Source organism: Dermacentor andersoni, chromosome 6, assembly GCF_023375885.2.
Source record: "Dermacentor andersoni chromosome 6, qqDerAnde1_hic_scaffold, whole genome shotgun sequence".
Taxonomy (NCBI): Eukaryota; Metazoa; Arthropoda; class Arachnida; order Ixodida; family Ixodidae; genus Dermacentor; species Dermacentor andersoni.
The window spans coordinates 144,578,660-144,597,877 of NC_092819.1; positions in this window are offsets into that span (position 1 = coordinate 144,578,660).

The following is a 19,218-nucleotide window of genomic DNA, read 5'->3' on the forward strand; positions in this document are numbered from 1 at the left end:
ACGGTGTCTCGCTACATCGTTTCAATGCTAACAGCATCAACGTCGGCAGTCATCGTAAGATGTCTCCTGCCGAAATTTTATTTCTATTTCTATTGTATTGGCATTCGGCTCGGTAAGTATAGTAATACATAAGGCGTTATTAGGCGTTCCGATTTGTTGCCCAGCTGTTTACCCAGACCCCTTTTCTCTTTTTTCACAGAATAATAACTTCGTAAAAGTAGCATTATTGAAAAGAAATAGACACATGAGTTCAAGTTACGCAGGGATCTCAGAGTTTTTCTAGCACAGAAGCCACAATGTGCGTATAGAGCGTTCTTTCATGGGCACCGCCATATTGCGGACACTGTGGTGCCATCTATGGGCAGTCGGCATACTCGCTTGGGCGAGCACTCCGTGTTGTATGCCAGATATTCTCTCTGCTGCACTTTGTGGCGGTTGCTCTCGCATCGCGCGGTTTGTTTAGAGTGACGCCGCGTCGTCTACATGGGAAACTGTTCTTAGAAGCGTACTGAAGTTTTTAAGTCTGCGTGGCCGGAATTTTTGCGGTCGTTCAGATGGACGAAGCACCTAGCCCGATATGTGTGCGCGTGTTAATTTGAGCTAACAGTCACCCTCGGAAATCAGTTTTGCATTTCTCAAAATTTGTTTCTATGTGTACTGCAGCATTCTCACTGTAGTTCTAAGCTTTGGTTTAGCAGCAATGAGTGCTTCCAAAATATAACGATACCAATAGCGTGGATAGTGTTTTCCTACAGAAGAAGTTGCGCTGTTTACTTCGGCAGGCATTCAAATTGTTATCTGTAGGTACATTGCGCGACAACCTCTTAGTTGGACAAGCGTTTCACCAACGACTAAAATCGTTTTCGTTAGTAATAGCAGCAAACTGTACAGTGTGAATCATACTTGTCGAGTGATCGTATGAACATCTGCGCGCTGCGCGAACGTCCGAAGCAGTTTTAGATGCTGGGTTATGAACGCGCTTGTTCTATATAGAGCATGGGCTAAGCATGAGGCATGATGACGCCATGTTTTATGGTGGCGTTAGCACGTTTTACAGCGTAAGCTGTTGTGGGCTCATTCCAATATCCGTTACGGTTGGCGATGTTCGCCACCGCCACCGCCACCGTCGGCGTCCATCGGAGCTATCGCCAGGCTTCTACCCTCTATGGGGGAATGGCCAAGAAAAGGTAGGATTGTCTTGAGGAAGAAAAAGATTAAGGAGACGTTTACAAAAATACTAGAGTGAAAAACATGTATGGTATACCTAATTAAACTGAGCTGGCTAGGTGATTATGTCAACGCCGTGCTTCGAGGTGGATGCAGGGTAACTAGGAAGTTTTTGTTTACTCTCGAGTGTGCGGCTTCTACTCACTGTGACGGGCTGGCCAAGAAATGGATGGATTGTTTTGAGAAAGGAAAAGAAGATTAAGGAAAGATGCACACAAATATGCTGGAATGAAAAACATGTTTGGGATACCTGATTAAACCACGCTGGCTAGGTGACTATGTCAACGCCGCCTTTGAAAGTGCGCGCCAATAACCGATCATCATCATCATTAGCATCGTATTGGGTCACTTGTCATGTGGTATCAAATGCATGCGGCGTAGCTCTGATGCCTACGCACTTTGCGGTGCTGCAGGATATCATTAAACCATACGGCACGCCCTGTAGCAGTTGCTTAGGTAGCGGTACAAGGTAACAAGGTAGTCTATGTTTCCTCTGAAGTGTGCTGCCTCTACCCACTATGAGGGATTGGCCATGAAATGGATGGATTCTTTCGAGGAAGTAAAGAAGAATAAGGATAAATGTACACAAACATGCTGGAATGAAAAACGTTTGGCATACTTAATTCAACCGTGCTGGCGAGGTGACTATCTCAACGCCGCGTTTCAAGGTGGATGCCAATACACCTTCATCATCATCATCATCATTAGCATCGTATCAGGAAACTTGTTACGTGGTATTAAATGCATGCAGCGTAGCGCTGATGCGTACGCACTTTGCACTGCACTAGTAAATCATTACACCAAGGTGCACGCCTTGTAGCAGTTGCATAGGTAGCGGTACAAGTTAGTCTATGTTTCCTCTCAAATGTGCGGCTTCTACCTACTATGTGGGATTAGCCATGAAATGGACGGATTATTTTCAGGAAGAAAAGAAGAAGAAATAAAGAAGTACACCAAATGCCGGAATGAAAAACATCTATGGCATACCTAATTAAGCCGAGCTGGCTAGGTGACTATGTGAACGCCGTGTTTCAAGGTGGATGCCAATAACCCATCATCATCATCATTAGCATCGTATCGGGCTACTTGTCACGTGGTATTAAAAGCATGCCGCATAGCGCTGATGCGTACTCTATTTGCAGTACAGTAGTATATCATTACACCAGGTGGCATGCCCTGTACCAGTTGCATAGATAGTGGTACGAGGTAATAAGGTAGGCTAAGTTTCCTCTCAAGTGTGCGGCTTCTACCCACAATGAGTGACTGGCCAAGAAATCGATGGATTGTTTTGAGGAAGAAAAAGATGATTAAGGAAAGATGTACAAAAACTGGAGGACGCTTAAGCTTCGCCGTCAAGAGTGGAACGCGACAGCGTTCCCGTCGACCCGCCAAGGGATGTAAGGCAATGCGCTACGGTGCAGCGATCACTTACGAGGCGCCCCGCATCGGACTTTGCACCCATCAATCACGCGGTGAGCGTCGAGCAACGCAGCGTTCGGCGCGGCAACGAAACGTTCGCCTCAGCAAGCGGAACGAAGCAAAGAACTCGGTGTATCGGAAAGGGAAACGATCTACGCGAGCCAAACGTCGCGATCAGCACGGACAGCCGGACCGCAAGGCGCCTTGCACCGGTCCCCGCACAGCCCCGGATGGATGGATGAATGTTATGAGCGTCCACTTTGGAACGGGGTGGTGGGCTGTGCCGCCATGCTCTTGCTATTATACTATCTAATGTCCTACCTAGGTTAAACAATGAAAAGAGAAAAAAAAAAGACACTATGAACTACCAAGCCCAAATTTTCTGATCCCCTATTGCGAACTGTGCTTTTGTACGTCTCCGTCTTTTGTCGTTTCCCTCCTTTTCTTCCACCAATCTTCCAATCGCCTCTTACTAATGCCTATTACGGACATGTTTGCTTTACCACTCCTACCGCTGAGCCCAAGGGCTTCAAGGAGGCCAGTGGTGCCTAAATCGACCGCTGGATAGACGCCTTCACATTCTAATAAAACATGCTCCATCGTTTCCCTAGCTTTACCGCAGCAAGCACGTGCTTCTTCTTCCTTCTTATATATCGCTTTATAGGTGCGTGTTGTAAAGCATCCCGATCTCGCTTCGAAAAGTAATGAGCTTCCCTTTGAGTTATCATAAATGGTTTCTTTCCTGATTTCGTTTTTTCCTCTTAAGTAGTTACTCATGGCAGGTTTCTTTTCCATTGCCGCCACCCATGACATTATTTCAGCCTCTCTGACTTTCCGCTTGTCCTTCTTTGTTGCTGTGTTGCCCACCATACAGGCCCCATACTTGCTGGTAAGCTTCATAGTTCTTTTCCTCCACTGTGAATCAATGTTTTTCCTGTACAGATACCTGAACACCCTCCCAGCCCATTAACTTTCTTCCATATTCCTCAGCCGTTCTTCATACTCAATTTTACTGCGAGCTTCCCTCACTTCAAAACTAGTCAAGCCCATATCACCCTGCACAGCTTCATTTGTAGTCTTCCCGTGAGCGCCCAATGCGAGGCGACCCACTGACCTTCGTTTCCCCTCGACTCCTGATTGTACCCCTGATTTATAGCAAACCGCATTTCCAGAAGTAAGTCCTGGAACCATCACACCTTTCCACATACCTCGGAGGATCTCGTACATATTGTCTCCCCTTAGCGCTCTGTGCTTCATTATGGCTGCATTTCTCTTCCCCTTTACTGTTATGGTTTTTTCCTGTTTCCATATATCCATTGCCTTCGTTTATCCATATACCAAGGTATTTATATTCTGTTACCCGAGGTATTTCTTGGGCCTGTATCTCCACTGTCTGTTCACTGTTTTCATTGAATACCATAACACCTGATTTTCTAACACTAAATTTCAAACCTAAATTGTTGCCTTCTTGTCCACAGATATTAGCCAGACGTTGCAAATCACTTTGCTTGTTAGCTAGCAACACAATGTCGTCCGCATGAAATAAACCTGGGAGTTGCTGCTCTATTGCTGTACCCGCCTGTTTGTATGAGAGATTAAACCCGATATTACTCCCTTCTAGCGCCCTCTCCATCCTCACCATGTACATCATAAACAGCAGCGGGGATAAAGGGCACCCCTGCCTCAGTCCCTTGTTGATATGAACTTTCTCCTCGCTCCTCATCCCTTCCCATTCAACGCAAACGGTATTTTCTAGGTAAATGTCTCTCAAAAGCTGTAGACAATCGTTACCTATGCCTTCCCCTTCCAGAATATCCCACAAAATGTTGCGGTCTACGTTGTCATATGCTCCTGTAATGTCTAAAAAGGCCACATACAACGGTCTGCTTTCTGCTTTTGATATTTCAATACACTGAATAAGAACAAACAAGTTATCATCCAAACGCCTACCTATTCTGAAGCCATTCTGAAGCTCTCCCAAAATGCCATTATTCTCTGCCCATGTTTGAAGCTTTAATTTGATTGCCTGCATTGCCAGCTGTACATTACCGATGTAATGGTGAACGGTCTATACGAGTGAATTCTGTGCTTCTCCCCCTTACCTTTATAAATTAAATTCATTCTACTTTGTCGCCAACTGTCTGGTATTGGTCTATCTTTTAAAGTTTGTGCCACTTCTTTCACCAGAGTTTCCTTACTTTTTCGTCCTAGTTCATTAATCAGCCTAACGGGAACCTCATCTAGCCCTGTGGCTGTGCGCTTAGGAATTTTCTCTTCCGCTTTCTTCCAGTTGAAATTTGTCAGCACGAGCTCCTTTTGCACTTGGGTCTCTTTAATGCTCTTTTTTTCTTCAAATACAACCCCGTCACTGCCTTGGAAAGATTCGGCTGTTACTTTTTGGATGTAATTTATTGGCGCTTCTCCTTCCAGTCTGTTTTCATCTTCGTCTAGGATATGTTGTTGTATTGTTGTTGACTTCCTACCTAATAATTTTATGTGATTCCAAAATATTCTAGGTGCGGTCTTCTTCTCACGTATTTCTGACAACCAACGTTCACTTTCACCTTTTAATTTTGCTTGCACCAGTATTTGAACAATAGACTTTTTCTCCCGCTATATTTTCCATTTACTGGTTACCTCATCCTGTGGCAACTGCGCCTTCTTTGCATGCCTGTGCTCTCGAGATGCTTTCTGTCGTTCGGCGATCGCTTCTCGTATCTCCTTGTTCCACCAGCTTTTCGGTTTCCTTTTTCCTTTCCAACGAACATGTTGTTTCTCTTTCCGTATTTCTGTCGTTATTACACTTAGGAGCTCACCATATTCCCACTCTTGGCCATTTGCCAAGTTCTTCCTCAACTCTAGTGACTATATTTGCTATTTGTTCAGCGTTCAAATTTGGACTGGCCACTTTGCTCTCCTCGCTCTCTTTCTCAACTACATATCCCATTTTCGAGATGATGCGTTTATGGTCACTCCCTATGCTGCTAAACCCTTCCTCATCGATGACCATTTCTCTCAAATTATCATGAATTCCTTCTGTCATCAGACAGTAATCAATGGTTGATTGCCGGTTTCCCACTTCCCACGGGATCTTTCCTTCACACTTAGGCCCTGTATTCCCGATAATGAGGTTCTGTTGCTCACCAAGGTCTGGGATTGACTTCCCGTTGTTGTCGGTATAGCCATCTAATTCCTGTATGTGGGCATTCATGTCACCTAATAGGACAATTTCAGCACCGTTCCCGAAACCCTTAATATCAGCGCTTACGCATTCCACTAGCTCTTTATTCCTCTATGTGCAATTATTTCCGGTCCACTAATACGTAACGGCCAGCCAAGTTTTTTTCCCACTCATTGTACCTGATAACCAAAATGCTCTTGACATTTTGAATTCCCTCTTTTCCATTTGGCTCCCCAACGGGCGCGTGGCGCACCACCTGTCGGGGCAGCGCCGTACATTGCGAGGAGGGAGTCTTCTGTGTTTGCCGCAAGATGGCTCTGCTTGTGCGGAAACTGCTGAAGAAATGTAGCGGAAATGTACTTCGCTGCGCGGACTTCTGTAATGTACATGCTCATAATTACCGATATAGACAGCAGTATAACTTTCTACGGCACGTTTCTATGGTAACACCGCATTCACTAGAGGCGCTTTTGTCCCATATGAACCATCGAACTCATGGCTTTATGATGGACTCGATATACAACCGGACTAGTACCCTATTTTGGTGAGGTGCTTATCCTTACCACCCTTATAGAGTCAAACCAACGTGTCTACTCACAGTATGAACGCTGCCTTTTCTATGTGTGACTTTCATTGTGCTCTCCATTCTCTAACCATGCAGAACTGGTGAATGTCCGGTTGACTGCTACTATTTATTTATTTGTAAGATACCTTACAAGGCCCCTACATGGGGATTGAGTAATACCCGTGTCACAAGGGCTTTTGGAAGGCCTTCCAACCGATAGCCAGTTGACTCAAATGTCAAGTTCGAGCTGCTACACGGGCGGTTTCGAAGGCCGCCGAGTCAATAGTGTATCGAGTCAACGGAGCACCTTACAAGTCTATCGAAACCTCGATGGCCTTTAAACAACGGAAACGGAAACAGCGCGAACATGCCCTTTCGTTCACAGTGTGCTCGTACTCACGGTTACAAAGAACAAATCAAACCAAAATGCTCTAAAAATACTATATATGAGTGTTATTAATTATTCAATAAAGTATTTTTGCCACTTGATATGTGCGAACTGCACATACTCTCGACAACAGCGACGTGCAGCGACGCAAACGTTGCAGTTTCGCTACTGAACAACTTAAAAACTAAACATATATGTACGGCAATGTATAAACAGTTTTTTAATGTGTAAGCAAACAAAAAAGAAATTTTAGTGCTTCTAAGTGCTTTTAGTGTCGTTTAACGTTTCGTGACATGAAAACGAAAGTAGACATCCTCAGCGCCACACAATTTGGCGAGAAACGCCGGAACCACTCAACGGCCTTTCAAAAGTGCCGTGTAGCAGCGCGACAACTCCTTCAAGTCGATAGAGTTGTGGCGTTTCGAAGGCCGTCGACTGGAAGGCCTTCCAAATGTGCCCGTGTGACATAGGTATAAGGGGGGCATACAATCAAATACAAACAATCTAGTAACAACAATAATGAAAGAAAACAGCAGCAAGTGCACAGCCTAAAAGTCAGAGAAACATATTAGCTGCATAAAGCTGCATATGAGTACAATAAAAAGGAACTATATAAATTTGTAACAAACGTATAACAGTGCAAGAAAAGGGTAGAAAAAATAACACAGAACAGTGAGTGTGATATTAATGGTTAAGAATGGTTAAGCGAGTTCAGTGAGTGCTTGAATTTTTCACGGTCAGTTTCCGCAACTCTGTTGTCGGGGGGGTTGTTCCAGAGCCGAATGGCACGTGGGAATGCAAACGAGTTAAATGCTTCTCTTTTACCATAGATGCGTGTGAAGCTATGATGATTGCATAATCTGTGCGACGTGTGCGAAGACGTTTCTAGGTGTAGGGAACGTTTGTTAGTGCGGTGGGCGTATTTATGAAATAATGACAAATGGGCTATGTCGCCACGATTACTTAACAGCTGAAGTGAAAGGTGAATCTTTATTTGAGTTACGCTGGAACGGTAGTCATAATTTCGAGAAATGACACGTGCGGCTATATTTTGGATTGATTCCGGCATGGTAATTAAGTAACAATGGTGGGGAGACCAGACTGGAGCGGCGAACTCAAGTCGAAGGCGAACAAATGTTTGAAATCCCAGTGATCGAGAAGCACTGGCACAGATGGTGGTAATGTGAGAAGTCCAGGAGAGGTTTGTTGAAAGATTTACGCCTAGATATTTAAATGATGAGGTCCGAGATAATGGGACATTTTTAATACAGTAAGAATAGTCCAAGTTAGTACGTTCGCGGGTGAAGGACATCACTTTACATTTTGATGAATTAAGAGTCATTAGCCAGGTGTCACACCAATTAATAATTTGGTTTAGATCATTTTGGAGGATCAGGGTGTCACTGGAAGAGTTACTAGAACGATAGATAATGCAGTCATCAGCGAAAACGCGCATACATGATGATAAGTTATTGGGTATGTCATCAATGTATATCAGAAAGAGTAAGGGACCAAGAACGCTTCCTTATGGTACACCGGATGAAACATCTGAAAATGGCGAGGAGAAGCTGTTAGCGAAGGTATACTGCTGCCTGTTAGAAAGAAAATTTCGAAGCCAGGATAGAGTTAGGGAATCAAGTTTTAATGATGATAACTTCAATAACAGGCGACAGTGAGCTACGCGGTCAAAAGCTTTAGAAAAATCCAGAAAGATGCTGTCTGTTTGAAGGTTTGAGTTCATGTTAAAATGTAAATCTGTCGTAAATTCAAGCAGTTGCGTTTCGCAAGACAAACCTCTCCTGAAACCATGTTGACTATGAGAAAAGAAGTTGTTTGATTCTAGATGTTGGTAAACATGAGATGCAATAATATGTTCCATCATTTTACAGTACATGCCCGTTAGTGATATCGGTCGGTAGTTCTCAGCTAAGTTTTTGTCAGCGTCTTTGAAGATGGGTATGACTTTGGCTGTTTTCCAATCTTGGGGTACCTGACCTGTCATTAAAGATTGATGAAAAATGTGAAATAAAAGCTTGCTAGATACTGATACTGTACTTTTTAGTAATTTAGAATTAATATTGTCAATACCTGCTGAAGACGAAACTTTTCAGTTATTAATAAGCTGAACAATACCATCAATAGTAATGTCAATAGGTTCCATGTACTGGTAGTCTAGGTCTGCAACAATGGGCAAATTAGTAATATTTTAATTATTAATAGTAATAATTAGTAAATTTATTAAAAACTTGAGCGCACTCACTCTTAGGAATAGTAATGTTGTTTTCTTTATTGTGTAGCGAGATGTCATTAGTATTGCGTTCAGGAGATAAAGTTTGCCAGAACTTTCTGGGATTAGATTTGAGTAGTGAAGGAAGGTCTTGGGAAATATAGTTACTTTTGGCTACATTGAGAGCGGAGCAGTGAGAAACATTTAAGATACCTTTCCCAAGCTGACGGGGTGCCGGTTCCTTTTACAGTTCTGTATGAACGTTTCTTTTTGTTTCTGAGTAGATGAAGGGACTTAGTGAACCACGGTTTGTTTTTGTCTTCAGTTATTCTGATTAAAGGAATGTTCTGCTCAACCAATGCGCATAACTTATCTCTGAACATGACCCAGGTATCATGAACAGACCTGGTGTGGAACGAAGGTAGAAAATGATGTTCAAGAAATGATTCTAGCTCAATGATGATTACTTCATAATTTTCCTTGTTGTAGTCACGAATTGTCTTACTTAAGACACCAGTAAATAATAATGGGATACTGATGGATACATCCGGTAATCTGTGGTCACTGAAACCATCCGAGCATGTTTCCTGTTCTATAGTTTCTGGGGCGTTAGTTAGTATAAGATCTAAGACGTTAGAGCCACGGGTAGGTTCTTTAATGATCTGGAACAGATTATAATCTAATGTTAGGCTAATGAACTCTGATGAAAAACTGCAGGATGACGACAAGTTTGGTCAATCAGTGAGAGGAAGATTAAAGTCGCCAATAAGGTATGTGAACTTAGTTGGACAGAGCTGCGTGGCTTTAGCAATGCTGCTGCGCAGTTCATCAATGAAGCAATGACTATAATTTGGAGGGCGGTAACAAACGCCTATCAAAACTTTAGCAGAACGGCAGCGGCATGCGGCCCAGACAATCTCCAGACCTGAAGATGTGTCAATAATGTACGATGCGATAGTCTTTTTAATAGCGAGGAGGACGCCACCACCTCTTCCATCTGAGCGATCGCAGCGATAAATATTATAGATTAGCTTAACGGGAAGAATTTCGGGATCGACTAACTCTGGGGAAAGCCAGATTTCGGCGAGAGGAAGAATAGTGCAGTCGCAGTCTTCAAGATAAGATGAGAGGAGTTCGCGTTTCGACATCAGGCTTCTAATATTAGTGAATGATATTGTTAACGATGTAGCCATGCGATGAGTTAGCGGCGCTTCACATGTGTCTTGGTCTAGCTATCTGCTGATTTCTATTACTGAACGCTTTGTGGCATCATATGCATAAGATTTGTTTTCAATGCGCAGTCGGTCAACTAAAAGTTTGAATGGTTTATTTAGTGTTTTCGCGTGATCGATCAATTGTTTTCTCGCTTATCGTGTAGAAAATGAAAAGTCCTCTCGAACGTAGAAGCCAGAACCTTTTAGTTTGTGCGCAGAAGCCAAGATGCGTCCTTTATATTTAAAATATGTCAGCTTAGCAATGATAGGTCTGCGCTTTTCATCAGCGAACTTACCTATTCTATGCACTCTGTCAAACAGGGCGCCCGTTACAGCGATACCGAGTAGTAACTCTGAGCAGAAATTATCTTCCGCTCCGATGCAATAATAAATACCTATAATACATAATAACTAAATATAATAAACACCATGAATGAAAAAAAAGAACTCATGACTGAGTGGTAGCGTCTCCGTCTCACATTCCGGAGAATCTGGTTCGATTCCCACCCAGCCCATCTTACAAGTTGTTTTTATTTATGAATTGCCTGCCGGGATTTTTCGCTCATGGCCAACGCCGCCGGCACCGACGACACCGGCTTTTCTGCGACACGAGCTCCTTAACGCTGTCGCGTTAAAAAATGCTGGAATAAAAAAAAACATGTGTGGCACACCTGAATAAACCGAGCTGGCTAGGTGAGTGTGTCAACGCCGCGTGTCAAGGTGGATGCCAAAAACCCATCATCATCATCATTCGGATCGTATCGGGAAACTTGTGACGTGTTATTAAATACATGCAGAGGAGGAGGAGGAGGAACATTTATTAAAAAGATAGGACAAGCAGGTGTCGTTCTGCTTGTGCGGGAGGCGCCCTTAGTCCAGGGCTCCTGCGGCTCTTGCTGTCTTCCGGGCCCGCCGCACCAGTTGCTGCTGGTTACGAGGGTCCGAACTAGTCAGCACGGCCTCCCACTGTTCGGGTGTGGGGTTGGGTATTTGCGGGGCCGCCTTCACGTTGGGGCACGCCCATGTGGTGTGATATAGGGAGGCGTAATCATTACAAAGGGGACATTTGTATGAATATAGTGTAGGGTGTATTGCGTGTAGTGTGCTTAAATGGGGGTATGTGTTGGTTTGTAGTTGTCGCCATGTTACGGCGTCTTCACGTGAGAGGGTCTTGTGTGGAGGCGGGTATTGTCGTCTGTTCAATCTGTGGTGTTGTAGTATGGCGTTGTATTGTAAAGGTACGGGCTCCATGGATGCGGCCGTATCCCTCTCTTGTGGCGCCCGGGAGGCATGAGCTCGGGCTACAGCGTGCGCACGCTGATTTCCACGGAGGGACTCGTGTCCTGGAGTCCACACTATTTCAACGTCCGGGAATTGGGAGGCTTGTTTGAGGAGTCGGTGGGCGATTGAAGATATTCTGCCTTTCGCGTAGCTACGGCAAGCTGCCTGGGAGTCAGTAATAATTGTGACGTATTCGTTGGTCGGTCTAGAGGTGATGGCCAAGGCGATGGCTGTCTCCTCCGCTACGAGGGCGCTGGCAGTGTGGACCGTCATCGAGACCACCTCTTGTAGGTTATAGTCGACAACGCTGGCCGTCATGGCTGCTTTTTGGGGGTACTGCGCGGCATCTGTGAACAGTGTGGTGGGGAGACTGCCATATTTTGTCTGTAGAGTTTTTGCGCGAGCTTGGCGACCATCGGCATGATGTTCCGGGTGTATGCTTCTGGGGATAGGGGCTACCTTGATGTGTTCCCGGAAGTTGGGGGCCAGATGGATTGTTTGTTCGTGACCTTTGCCGTGTGTGGGGTAGCCTAGGCGTGCTAGGACTGTTCTTCCTGTTGGTGTGAGGGCTAGTCGTTCTCGTTGGCTTGTGAGGTGGGCGTCTATAATTTCTCTTATAGTATTATGGACTCCTAGGGCTTCAAGCTTGTGTGTCGCTGTTCCCGGTGGTAGGCCGAGCGCTTGCTTGTAGGCTTTCCGAAGAAGTACGTCTAATTGATCTAGCTCCTTGGGAGTGAGGGGCAAGTACGTGGCAGCGTAGGCAATGCGGCTGATTATCAGGGCCTGGACGAGCTGTGTTATGTCGTCTTCTTTCAGTCCATATTGTTTGGCGGTGATACGGCTGACCATTCGCATGATTTGGAAGGTGGTCTGCTTGAGACGTTGGATGGTGTATGCGCCTCCGCCGTCCTGTTGTATGTGGAGTCCGAGAATGCGGACGCGGTTTACTGTGGGTATTTCTTTGTCGTCGAGGGTGAGTGTGATGTGGGGTAGTTCATTGAGTTTTCTTCGTGATTTCTGTCGGACGACTAATAGTTCTGACTTCTCGGGGGAGCACCGGAGACCACTTGTTTTTGCATATTGCTGGACGACGTCGGTCGCTTGTTGAAGGGCGTCTTGTTTCTCTCCTTCGGAACCAGTGGTGGTCCAGATAGTGATGTCATCGGCGTATATTGCATGCCTGATTCCTGGTATTGCGTTGAGTTTGTCAGGTAATTTCATCATAGCAATATTGAAAAGGGTGGGTGATAGAACAGCACCTTGCGGGGTTCCTTTGTTGCGAGTAGGTAACGTCGGGGTTCTGAGTGAGCCAATGCCTATTGTGGCCGTGCGGTTGCTTAGAAAGGCGCGTATATAATTGTAAGTATTACGACCACAGTTCGTGAGGCTTAGGTTTGTAAGGATTTTATGGTGAGCCACATTGTCGAAAGCGCCTTTGAGATCGAGTGCTAAAATCGCTCCGGTGTTGTGCGGTGAGATGTGTTCAAGGACTTGTTCCTTCAGCTGAAGAAGGATGTCGTGGGTAGAAAGGTGGGGCCGGAATCCGAACATTGTTTCGGGAAAGAGGTCGCTGGATTCTAGGTAAGGTTGAAGCCGGTTCAGAATGACATGTTCTAGAAGCTTGCCTAGGCATGAAGTCAGTGAGATTGGTCTCATATTTTCTAAGCTGGAGAGTTTGCCTGGCTTCGGAATGAGTATGATGTCCGCGTTCTTCCAGTCTGCTGGTAGCGTACCCGCTTCCCAGTGATGATTAAAGAGGTCAGTAAGAGATTGAATGGTGCCATCATCCAGATTGCGCAGGAGCTTGTTATTTATTTTGTCCTTGCCTGGGGTGGTGTTTCGTGTGAGTACAAGCAGCGTAGCGCTGATGCGTACGCACTTTTCACTGCAGTAGTATATTAGCACAAAGGTACATGCATTGTAGCAGTTGCATAGGTAGCGGTACAAGGTAACAAGGAGGTCAATGTTTCCTCTCAAGTGTGCGGCTTCTATCCACTATGGGTGATTGGCCATGAAATGAATGGATTGTTTTGAGGAAGAAAAAGAAGATTAAGGAAAGATGCACACAAGAATGCTGGAATTAAAAACATGCATGGCATACCTGATTAAACCGCGCTGGACAGGTTTCTATGTCAACGCCGCGTTTCAAGGTGGATGGCAATCACCCATCATCATCATAATTAGCATCGTATCGGGCTACTTGTCACATGGTATTAAATGGATGCACCGTAGCGCTGATGCGTACGCCCTTTGCGGTGCAGTAGTATATCATTACACCAGGGTACACGCCCTGCAGAAGTTGCATAGGTAGCGGTACAAGGTGCAGGGGACGACTGGGTGAAGGTGACGACTGTGCTGCAGAGTGTAGAGAATGTCGTCGCATGTATCATTTAGGAAAGTGTGCAGGAATAACAGAAAAATTTTTCAATTGAAGAAATGCTACATACAAGGAAACGTGGCGTTGTCCGCCGTGCTGTAGTCTGGGATCAGCTTCAGTCGTAAGTAACAACCAAGATGGTTCAGATATGAAAGCAATTTTTTTCTTCTAATAATAACAAGCATGAAAGTCTTCCGATTTTGACAGAAAAGGTTAAAAAGACGGAGCACAGTGTACAGTTCATGTCAAACAAATTTGACGATCTTGAAAAAACAGTCAGTCGCCAGGACAATGAAATTAAAGAGCTAAGAAAGAAGGTAACAGAACTAGAAGCAAGAGATGCAACTCGCGCAGCCACCCAAAGTGATATTGTGCGGCACACAAATGAGCTAGAATACAGAAGCAGACGGCTGAACTTGGAAATTCATGGGGTTCGTGTTGTTCCGCATGAAAACCTGATCGGGGACATCCTAAACACAGTCGCTGACAAACTTATAGTTCCCCATGTGGTCGAATCAGACGTTGTATCTGTTTATAGCCTACCAGCAAGACCAGAGACAATACCAAGAACAATTGTCCGCTTTGTTCAGCAACAAACAAGGAATGCATCCTACCCGATTGTTTTCATTCAAGAGAATCTGATGCGGCACTACCGGGAACTGCTCCGAGAATAAAAGAAAATGGCTAAGGATAAAGGCTACGAATACGTTTGGTACAGCCACGGTAAAGTTCTGGTGCGGAAGGCGAACGGAACACGTGCTATTCACATTAGGAGCTATGCTGACCGTAGCCGAATTTAGACAAAATAACCACCGTTATGTTACCTTGCGAAAGTAACTTACGTGACCAATCACCGTTATTATGTGCCAAATGACCTTAACGATAATGTGTGTCGGCTACCTCCTAATTCATGTAGATGCGTGCACCTAAATGCCAGGTCGATTAGAAATAAGGTATCGTGCCTAGAGCATTTTTTCACTGAATTTTCATTCCAATACTGTGCCATAATGCAGACGGAAACTTGGAGCACTAATGATTGCGACGTCTTTAGGCTGTCCAATTACATGACATTTTATTTAAATCGCATGCACGGCTATTGGGGGGCGTTGCTTTGTTGGTTTGCGAAAACGTTGAATGTCAGCTGTTGGATTACTTTACCCAGACAACACCAGATTATGAAATGCGTTGTGAACGTGCAAACAATAACGTGTTTTCAGTTTGTTATCGACCACCAAATGGCGATATTGCAATGTTTCTTGATTTTTATGATCAATTGCTTTCATTTATGGCAGAAAATAAATATGCATTAATTGCTGGGGGAGACTTCAATATTGACATCAGTTCTACAAGCTCTGTTAGCCGTGACTTTAATGCTATCATACTGTCCAACGGTTTCATAAACACAATTAACATAGCCACGAAAGTGGCACTTGAATGCGAGTCATTCCTAGATCTTTTCATTACAAATTTGTCTGAGATGAATATAAGGTCAAATGTTTTGTCTAGTTGTATTAGCGACCATCTTCCAATATTTTTATTTGCGGAGCTACTGACAAAAAGTTAAGCAAACCCTCGAATAATTAAGTTTCAGTTAATTACACCTGTGGCGCTCAGTGCATATCGTAACAGTCAATTGGAGGCAGATTGGAGCGATATAAGAAAATATCTAGACGCAAAGAATGCTTACGATAAATTTATGGCAATTTTCAAGCGATTATATAATTTGTACTTTCCGCTAAAAGAGCGCAGATTAATTTGTAAAACACGGAAACCATGGATAACGCCTGAGATGCGTAATCAAATTAAAACAAGAAATAATCTTTACCAAACATTCCTACCTACTCGTTTACCCGAGGACTGGCTGGCCTTCAAGCGTTATCGAAACAAACTTACAAAACGTTTGCAATCCGCCAGAACTCACTATCAATCCACATATTTTGAAGTTCCTGGCAATCGTTCTTACTTTACATTTACATTACTTAGTGTGTGCCCTATAGTACTACGCTGTCTGTTAAGTTTCAATTTTTGATTACTTTTACAGTAGTGCTGTTACCGCTCCGAAATTTTTTTATGGGGCTGTGACCTAGACAAGCTGTTCTGACAAACAGCTTTTTGTCACAGTCCTTCTTTCTGTATCTTTGACACAATGAAATAGGATTCATTTATTTATTTATTTATTTATTTATTCATTTATTTATTTATTTAGGGTAGTCTATCTTTCCTTTCAATTGTACGGCTTCTACTCACTATGAGGGACTGGCGAAGAAATGGATGGATTGTTTTGAGGCAGCAAAAGAAGATTAAGGAAAGATGCTCACAAAATGCTGGAATGAAAAACATGTTTGGCATACCTGATTAAACCGAGCTGGCTAGGTGACTATGTCAACGCCGGGTTTCAAACTGGATGCCAATAAATCATCATCATCGTCACTTGCACCGTACTTGTCACGTGATATTAAAGGCATGCCGCGTTGTGTTGATGCCTACGCACTTTGCAGTGCAGTAGTATATTGTCACGTAGGTGACGGTGAGCTGCCTGGCGCGCAGGCAGACAGAAAGGGCCACTTCGTCGGCGGTAAACTTAAAGAGAGTTTATTGGGCGAACTAGTGCCCTAAAGCACCCGAACAACTCGGTGACGGCGAAAGCAGCAAGCGCGCCTAGGGCGTTCGTCGGACTAAGCGCAAGCGGTGGTCCCGTATTTATACATTTCGCGTACATAATCGAAACGCGTCAAGCGACGCCGCTTGCGTCGCAGCGACGCGAGCTGCGTCGCTACAAGCCGAAATAAACGCATGAGGCATTAACCCCCCCCCCCCCCCCCCCCGCGTGAGGAAGCATCACCCCGATGCTTAACAAAACAAGAAACTTGTAAGCATGCAATCAAACACCGAACACGAAAAGAGAATGTCTGTTAGTCCGCTAACGCTCAAAAAGCGTTTTCAGGCGCACGATGTGGGCCATCTGAGGTCACGCGCGACGTCGCTGTGATTGTGTCACTCCATCGGGCTCAACCTCGTAGACCAGCAGCCCAAGTCGTCGAGTTATCTTGTAGGGCCCGAAGCAACGGCGCAGGAGCTTCTCACTAAGCCCGCGGCGACGAATCGGTGTCCACACCATAACGCGATCACCAAGTGCGAACTCCTGGTCTCGTCGTCGTACGACATTGAAATTTACACCATATAAAATAAAAGTTTACTACACATTCATCCATGTGGGAAAAAAAAACTCAGTGGCCTTCCACTCTGTGAAAAAAGATGACCAGCGAAGCTGTGTTTGTGGGCCCGTAATGTCGAACTGCACTTCCGCCGCGGGTCGGCCCGGCATTGCACTATATTCAAAATCGGCCCACGTGTGGGTACCAAGTTTTTGGGGTCGCTCGCGCACTGCGACATTTGATTCATTCAAAACATCTGTATTTGCAAAATATTCGTAGAACTCGTGGGTGGGCCGCCTAATCCGGTAGTCCACTGGTTATTGCTGCTGCGCTGGCCCTCCCCATCAGCCACTGGTGACGGTCAGGTTCATCGCTGAGCAGAATAGCCTCCATACTGCTCTTCTGAGGGATTTGGAATGGGGTCATCTGTGGGATTAGACTGGCATGCCCACACCATGTGGTAGAGGTTAGCTACCTCTCCACAGTATAAGCATCGCGGGGAGTATAGTGTAGGGTACCACTGGTGTAACTTAGCTGGCGTTGGGTATGTATTAGTTTGTAGTCTCCTAAGAGTGTTCTCTTCTAACCTATTGAGGGATTTATGTGGTGTTGGGTACTCCTTCCTGGCTGTTCTGTATGGTGCGAGATTGTCAGCATACACTACTAAAGCACTTAGGTCGCAGCACCCTTGAAGGTGATCAGGGAGAGACGCCCGGTATAGAAGAGCTCGGGCATGCCTGTGAGCGGCTTCGTTTCCTCCTGGTAGTTCCAGGTGACCGGGAAACCAGATGACTGAGGCTTGGCTGGGTGGATGCTTAATGAGCAATGACAACCCTGACCTGTGAATTACTCCATTATTGAAGTTGCGGCAGGCGTTCTGGGAATCAGTGAGCACACCGGCGTTCGGGTTAGGTGCTATAGCTACTGCAATAGCTGCTTCCTCTGCGTGAGTGGGGTTGAATGTTTTCATCGAGGCGCAGTTCACCATCGATCCTGAAGACGTTGAGACCACAATAGTCATCACTCCATTCTTTGGTCCTGCAGCGTCCACGTAAAGGGTGTTAGGCTGCTCGTCCCCTTTATTCTGCAGGGCTTCCACTCTTGCTTTTCTCCTTTCGATGTTATATGCCGGATGCATGTTCCGCGGAATGGGGTACACGTTGATGCGTCTCCTCACATCACGTGGTACCTCTTCCCTTTGGTCTATCGTATAGGGCAGATTAATATGGATCTTTTCGATCAGATCTCTACCTGGTTTTGTGAGTGCGAGCCTATCGACTTGCGAGAGGCATTGCGCTTCCCACAGCTCTTTGAGGGTATTATGTACTCCTAGAGCCATGAGCTTTGCCGTTGGCGTGGAGTTTGGTAGCCCCAGTGTCGTCTTGTAGGCTTTCCTGATCAGTGTCTCCAACTTATCGACTTCCAACCTGGAGAGGTTAAGGAACGCCGTCCCGTACATTATCCGAGAGATCACGCAAGCTTGCAATAAGCGGATGGCGTCCCTTTCCTTCATGCCACGGTGCTTATTTCTGATACGATGTATCATCCGGAGGATTTGCTCGGTGGATGTTGTAAGCTTCTTCATAGTGGTGGTGTTCTGTCGCCCCTGCGGGATATACAGCCTTCGGATCTTGATATCCGTGGGTTTCGGTACTGAGTGGCTGTCTATATACACCGTGATGTTCTGCGCCATGGGTGTACTCGTGTTCTTCAGGATGAGCAACTCGTACTTTTCCGGCGCACACTGGAGGCCTCTTTCCCTGGCGTACCGGTTCACCGTGTCCGTTGCTGCTTGAAGACGCTCCTCGATGTCGGCGTTACTCCACGAGTTGCACCAGACAGTGATATGATCCGCATACAATGTGTGTTTGATACCCGGGATTTCGGAAAGAAGGCCTGGGAAATCTTTCATAGCCCAATTGAACAAAAGGGGTGACAGTACCACCCCTTGCGGAGTTCCTCTCGGGCCTAGAGTGATGGGATCTGATTTTATTCCACCGAAGTTTATAGTGGCTTGCCTTGTCGTTAAGAAGTTTTTTATATCACGGTATGGGTGAGCCGAGGATCGCTCAGCGAAAAAGAAGAGTGCCTGCAAAAAGCGGCCACCTGCGTAGAAACCTACGTTAGGGCCAGGGGCCTCACCTGCTCGACGGAGAAGTCCGAGCTCCTAAGGGTGTGGCGAGG